Source organism: Babylonia areolata, chromosome 3 (assembly GCF_041734735.1).
Source record: "Babylonia areolata isolate BAREFJ2019XMU chromosome 3, ASM4173473v1, whole genome shotgun sequence".
Taxonomy (NCBI): Eukaryota; Metazoa; Mollusca; class Gastropoda; order Neogastropoda; family Buccinidae; genus Babylonia; species Babylonia areolata.
In genome coordinates this window covers 61,426,262-61,433,761 of record NC_134878.1, presented here as the reverse complement: position 1 = coordinate 61,433,761, position 7,500 = coordinate 61,426,262, and positions in this window count along the sequence as shown.

The following is a 7,500-nucleotide window of genomic DNA, read 5'->3' as shown; positions in this document are numbered from 1 at the left end:
TTTCGGGGGTGTGCATGCTGGGTATGTTCTTGTTTCCATAACCCACCGAACGCTGACATGGATTACAGGATCTTTAACGTGCGTATTTGATCTGCTTGCATATACACACGAAGGGGGTTCAGGCGCTAGCAGGTCTGCACATATGTTGACCTGGGAGATCGTAAAAATCTCCACCCTTTACCCACCAGGCGCCGTCACCGTGATTCGAACCCGGGACCCTCAGATTGACAGTCCAACGCTTTAACCACTCGGCTATTGCGCCCGTCACAGCGTGCAATTGCCAACGGTTCGTGTTACCGCCCCACTTTGAAGCATTCTCACCACACACATTTCACAGTTTTAACGTCTGCTTCGACCTCATTCTGAAACCCTAATGAATACCCATTTCCAAGAACCAGTCAAACATCAGCAATTTCCGGCTGTTTCCGCGCTCTTTCTTATCTTCGTGCCCCACTGCTGACCAAGTTCACAAACGTGCTATCAAAACCCTAGAATCCAGAAAAGCAAGTAGTTGGACTTAAAAAAATAGCTGATTTGATTGGATATGTTGAATAAATTGTGCATTACCATTGCTGGGAGAACTTAAGGAAAGCATGTTGTTGACAGATCAGAACGGCAGTTTTGACAGGAATCTCCAAAAGTGTCATTTGCAATCAGACCGTAGGATATTTTGATGTGAGTCTATTTGCGAACGATGCTGCACAGTTGCTGAACGCTCTCAAAAGGGTGTGTTTGTGTGTGTGGTGTACGCGTTTAAATGTGTGTTTGTGTAATCAAAACCAACAATACAACAGTCTGGTGCGATGTTCCAATAATATGGATATATTTAATGAGTTGAAGACCTGCTTTTGTCTTAATTGTCCGCATGTACCCAAACCCATTGTTTGCAATTAGACTTACCCATTCGCATTTGCCCTGCTATTTCAACCGTAGAAAAAAAGAAACGTTGAAAAGAAGGAAAAGACCAACTTTTCCTGGTACAACGAATCCGAGAAAGCCTTCAAAAACAGAAGAGCTACATTTCATGATCGTTCAACCTGTTACATGTCCAATACACACGTTCAGCTGGTCGCTTTGACCGGATCGTTTGCAATTAGGCATAGCTATCCCACTCTTTTGTGTGAAATATTGTGTATGTGTGCATGTGGGTGCGTTTGTGTGCATGTCTGTGCATGCATGCATGTGTGTGTGTGTGTGTGTGTGTGTGTGTGTGTGTGTGTGTGTTTAGTATGTGTGGGTGGATGGGTGGGTGGATGGATGTGCAGGCAGGCTCTGTGAAAAGAAAAGAAACAAGAGAGGCAAGGCCTTCAAGACTCACTTGTGATAAATTAAGTCCCATAGCATTAATTACAGAGTAATTTCCCTTTTTTACTACTACTGCACCAAAACGTTTGCAAAATAAAAAAAAATTCCATGCTTAGCAAAAGAAGTTAATGTTTGAACAAAAAATGATAATAATGACTCCTCTTGTTGTTGTGTCAGAATAAGAGGTCAAAGTGCCAAGTTTACAGAATACAAAAAATATAAATATAACAGTAAATGCAGTTTGCATATAATTAGGCTTTTTTATTTTTTTGTGCCCATCCTAGAGGTGCAATATTGTTTTAAACAAGATGACTGGAAAGAACTGAATTTTTCCTATTTTTATGCCAAATTTGGTGTCAACTTGACAAAGTATTTGCAGAGAAAATGTCAGTGTTAAAGTTTACCACGGACACACAGACACACGGACACACACACACACACACACACACAGACAACCGAACACCGGGTTAAAACATAAACTCACTTTGTTTACACAAGTGAGTCAAAAAAGAAACCAAGCTGACACATTGTGTCCATCTATCTGCCTTCCTTGTCTCCACAAAACCTCATCTACCCTCTACCCTTCCCAAGCTGTTCCTTGCAAAAGCACGTGCAAAACGTTCGAAATGCCCCCCACATACCTCCAGTCCCCCACCCCAAACCAGGGCGCGCGCGTGTGTGTGTGCGCGCGCGTGTGTTGCGAGGTCGAGACACACACACACACACACACACACACACACCCACAGCCACACAAAGCGTAAGTCCAGCACGCTCTGTGCACACTGAATGGCTAACTGGTGGCGCGGTGACAGAGGGGGGGGGGGTGAGGGAGGTAGGTGGAGGCAGTGAATGAGTGAGTGGGTGAGTTGCTGGGGGCTGAGTGGAGACTTGACAGACAGCCAGACAAGGGAGAGAGGCTGGCAGTGATGGTGTGAACTCTTTTTTGTCGACGTCGTCCCTCTCTCTCTCTCTCTCTCTCTCGACCTGAGTCCTTCCAGCATCACGACATACATCATCTCTTGTTTGTTGTTGATTTCCGGTGTTACCTTCTGTGGTGCTCGTGTGTCAGCCGGGGGTGCGTGGTGCCTGCCGTGGTGATTATTTTTCCAGGTGAGAGACCATGGATTTCATGTTTTTTTTTCTTTTCTCTCTGTGGTATTTTGCAGCGGGTATGGTGAATGTGTGTCCTGAAATTAATCTTTAAAAAAAAACCCAACAACTCCTTTGTCTGTGTTGTCTCTACTCCTAATGAACGTGTGTCCTGAAATTAATCTTATAAAAAACAACTCCTTTGTCTGTATTGTGTCTACTCCTAATGAACGTGTGTCCTGAAATTGATCTTAAAAAACCCAACTCCTTTGTCTGTATTGTGTCTACTCCTAATGAATGTGTGTCCTGAAATTAATCTTTCAAAAAACAAAAACAAAAAAAAAACAAAAACAAAACGAAAACAAAAACATAAACAACTCCTTTGTCTGTCTTGTCTCTACTCCTAATGAACGTGTGTCCTGAAATAAATCTTAAAAAAACACACCTTCCTTGTCTGTCTTGTCTCTACTCCTAATGAACGTGTGTCCTGAAATTAATCTTTCAAAAAACAACTCCTTTGTCTGTATTGTCTCTACTCCTAATGAATGTGTGTCCTGAAATTAATCTTTCAAAAAACAAAAACAAAAAAACAAAACAAAACAAAACGAAAACAAAAACATAAACAACTCCTTTGTCTGTCTTGTCTCTACTCCTAATGGATGGGTGTCCTGAAATTAATCTTTCAAAAAAAACAAACAAAAAAAACAAAAACAAAAAAAAAACGAAAACAGAAACATAAACAACTCCTTTGTCTGTATTGTCTCTACTCCTAATGAATGTGTGTCCTGAAATTAATCTGTCAAAAACCAACTCCCTTGTCTGTATTGTGTCTACTCCTAATGAATGTGTGTCCTGAAATTAATCTTTCAAAAAACAACTCCCTTGTCTGTCTTGTCTCTGTTCCTATCTCTGCTTTTTTTTAAATTTTATCTCTATCTTTTTTTTCTGTCTGTCCACACCCACACCTCGACATGTCCGGTGTGTATATAAGTGAAAAGGAAGATGAAATACATATGTTATGGTGCTGTCCTGCTCTGTGTGGTCTCGGGCAAGGTTACGTTCCCAGAAAATATTACGTAAACGCATGTCTCTTTCACGCCATCTTGCTGATGACAAACCAAATAATGACATCGTGAGGAATTTATCCATGTATTTATATATCTAAAGCCTTTAGGAGGTGTGCTAACTGCAGTTAAAGAACAAGATAATTTTGTTTCTGAATGAATGCTTTAATTGTGACAAATATTTACGTGAAGGAGTTCTCAACACATTGTTGCCTGTACTTTATTTTTGTGTTCTCGGTCTCTGTCTCTGTCTGTCTGTCGCTGTCTGTCTGTCTGTTTGTCTCTCTCTCTCTTTCAAGGACAGATTGGAAGAATAGTCCATGCCTGAAATCTTAATCATTGAATGAAAAACGTTTTGAGCTCTTAAGTTCTCTGTCTGTCTGTCTCTGTCAGTCTCTCTCTCTCTCTACCTCTCTCTCTCAGAGACACACATAGACAGACAGGCTATGATGTTGCGAACTCTTTTAGCATTCCCGTGTTTCTTGTCTTTGTGTTTCAGGGCAGCTATCTATCCCCGTTCTGTCCTTGTGGCATCTTTAGAGCTATCCCCGTTCTGTCCTTGTGGCATCTTTAGCAGCTATCCCCGTTCTGTCCTTGTGGCATCTTTAGCAGCTATCCCCGTTCTGTCCTGTCCTAGTGGCATCTTTAGCAGCTATCCCCGTTCTGTCCTCGTGGCATCTTTAGCAGCTATCCCCGTTCTGTCCTTGTGGCATCTTTAGCAGCTATCCCTGTCCTGTCCTTGTGGCATCTTTAGCAGCTATCCCCGTTCTGTCCTTGTGGCATCTTTAGCAGCTATCCCCGTTCTGTCCTGTCCTTGTGGCATCTTTAGCAGCTATCCCCGTTCTGTCCTCGTGGCATCTTTAGCAGCTATCCCCGTTCTGTCCTTGTGGCATCTTTAGCAGCTATCCCCGTTCTGTCCTTGTGGCATCTTTAGCAGCTATCCCCGTTCTGTCCTTGTGGCATCTTTAGCAGCTATCCCCGTTCTGTCCTGTCCTTGTGGCATCTTTAGCAGCTATCCCCGTTCTGTCCTCGTGGCATCTTTAGCAGCTATCCCCGTTCTGTCCTTGTGGCATCTTTAGCAGCTATCCCCGTTCTGTCCTTGTGGCATCTTTAGCAGCTATCCCCGTTCTGTCCTTGTGGCATCTTTAGCAGCTATCCCCGTTCTGTCCTTTGGCATCTTTAGCAGCTATCCCTGTTCTGTCCTTGTGGCATCTTTAGCAGCTATCCCCGTTCTGTCCTTGTGGCATCTTTAGCAGCTATCCCCGTTCTGTCCTTGTGGCATCTTTAGCAGCTATCCCTGTTCTGTCCTTGTGGCATCTTTAGCAGCTATCCCCGTTCTGTCCTTGTGGCATCTTTAGCAGCTATCCCCGTTCTGTCCTTGTGGCATCTTTAGCAGCTATCCCCGTTCTGTCCTCGTGGCATCTTTAGCAGCTATCCCCGTTCTGTCCTTGTGGCATCTTTAGCAGCTATCCCCGTTCTGTCCTTGTGGCATCTTTAGCAGCTATCCCCGTTCTGTCCTTGTGGCATCTTTAGCAGCTATCCCCGTTCTGTCCTTGTGGCATCTTTAGTAGCTATCCCTGTTCTGTCCTTGTGGCATCTTTAGCAGCTATCCCTGTTCTGTCCTTGTGGCATCTTGAGAGCTATCCCCGTTCTGTCCTTGTGGCATCTTTAGCAGCTATCCCCGTTCTGTCCTTGTGGCATCTTTAGCAGCTATCCCCGTTCTGTCCTCGTGGCATCTTTAGCAGCTGTCCCCAATCTGTCCTTGTGGCATCTTTAGCAGCTATCCCTGTTCTGTCCTTGTGGCATCTTTAGCAGCTGTCCCCGTTCTGTCCTTGTGGCATCTTTAGCAGCTATCCCCGTTCTGTCCTTGTGGCATCTTTAGCAGCTATCCCCGTTCTGTCCTTGTGGCATCTTTAGCAGCTGTCCCCGTTCTGTCCTTGTGGCATCTTTAGCAGCTATCCCCGTTCTGTCCTTGTGGCATCTTTAGCAGCTATCCCCGTTCTGTCCTTGTGGCATCTTTAGCAGCTATCCCCGTTCTGTCCTTGTGGCATCTTTAGCAGCTTGATCTTCTCTTCCTGCTCGTTTTTGTTGTCACCTGTTATTGTGTTTGCTGCACATCGCCTTGGCGTGGGGCGCGTTGTTTTTCAGGTGAGATTTCGTGTTTTGTGTTTGTGTTTTGTTGTTGTTGTTGTTGTTGTTGTTGCTGTCATATATGATGAATGTGTGTTGAATTAGAAATGTCTTTTGTCTGTCTTGTCTATTTGTGTTTTATTGATTTTTTTTTGGTTGTTGTTGTTGTTGTTGCTGCTGCTGCTGCTGCATATATATGTGTGTTTTTGAATTAAGAATATCTGTTGTCTGTCTTTTCTGTGTTTTTTTCTTTCTATCACTCTCTGCTGTTTTGTTTCTGAATCTGCCTTTCTATTGTTGTTGTTGTTGTTACTATTGAGCAAACCTTTACTAACATTAACTCACTCAGTACGGCCAGTCCTCTCTTCTCCTCTACACAGACCCTTCGGGTGTCCAGTGGGTGTCTGAATGACCCAACCTTTAGCTTCCGTCGTCAGAATTGTGGTATTCCTTGTCAACATTCACCTCTTCAGTATAAGAGCCTTCCGCTTGCAATATTTTGATGGTGGTAATTGGGGTGAAACGCTGTTAACGTCGTCTCTTTCGCCGTTCGTATGGAGAGAGTTAACTGACTGACGAATGGTTGGTTCACTGTCTGTAAGATTATGTCTTTGAAAGGTAGCAGATCACTGGATTGTTCCTTCTTTCTTCTTCTTCCTTTCGAACATTTTTTTAAAAATTCCATCTTTCTTCTTCTTCTTTTTTTTTCTTCTTCTTCTTCATCGCGGTCTTCTTCTTCTTCTCCTCCTCCTCCTTCTCTTGTAGTTGCATTCATTTGTATATCCCCCCCCCCTTTTTTTTAATTTTTATAAGTGTCTGACTGAACATAACTTGCTTCATCCGTGTTTTAGATTATTCTGAAGTTGATGTGTCGATTTTTTGATACGTTCTGGTTTCTCTGCTATTGTGTGCATGACCTTGGCATTGTTTGGGGTTTTTTTTTTTTCCAAGTGAGATATTATGTTGTTGTTGTATGACGGGCGCAATAGCCGAGTGGTTAAAGCGTTGGACTTTCAATCTTGAGGGTCCCGGGTTCGAATCACGGTGACGGCGCCTGGTGGGTAAAGGGTGGAGATTTTTACGATCTCCCAGGTCAACATATGTGCAGACCTGCTAGTGCCTGAACCCCCTTCATGTGTATATGCAAACAGAAGATCAAATACGCGCGTTAAAGATCCTGTAATCCATGTCAGCGTTCGGTGGGTTATGGAAACAAGAACATACCCAGCATGCACACCCCCGAAAACGGAGTATGGCTGCCTACATGGCGGGGTAAAAACGGTCATACACGTAAAAGCCCACTCGTGTGCATACGAGTGAACGTAGAAGAAGAAGAAAGTTGTTGTATGTGTGAAAAATGTAGCTTCTTGGATTCTAAAAAAACCCAAAAAACAACAAATTTTGTATCTGTCTTGTCTATGTATGTTCCTCTCTTTCTCACGGTCTGGCTTATAATTATATATCTCTGTCTGTGACAGTACCTTTTTTTGTTTTTTTTGCACCCCTGTCTGTGTGTCTGTCGCTCTCCCTCTCTGTCCCTCCCCCTCCCCTCCCTCTCTCTGTCCCTCCCTCCCCTCCCTCTCTCTGTCCCTCCCTCCCCTCCCTCTCTCTGTCCCTCCCTCCCCTCCCTCTCTCTGTCCCTCCCTCCCCCTCCCCTCCCTCCCTCTGTCCCTCCCTCCCCTCCCTCCCTCTCTCTGTCCCTCCCTCTCTCTGTCCCTCCCTCCCCTCCCTCTCTCTGTCCCTCCCTCCCTCTCCCTCTCTGTCCCTCCCTCCCCTCCCTCTCTCTGTCCCTCCCTCCCCCTCCCTCCCCTCCCTCTCTCTGTCCCTCCCTCCCCCTCCCTCTCTGTCCCTCCCTCCCCTCCCTCTCTCTGTCCCTCCCTCCCTCTCTGTCCCTCCCTCCCTCTCTGTCCCT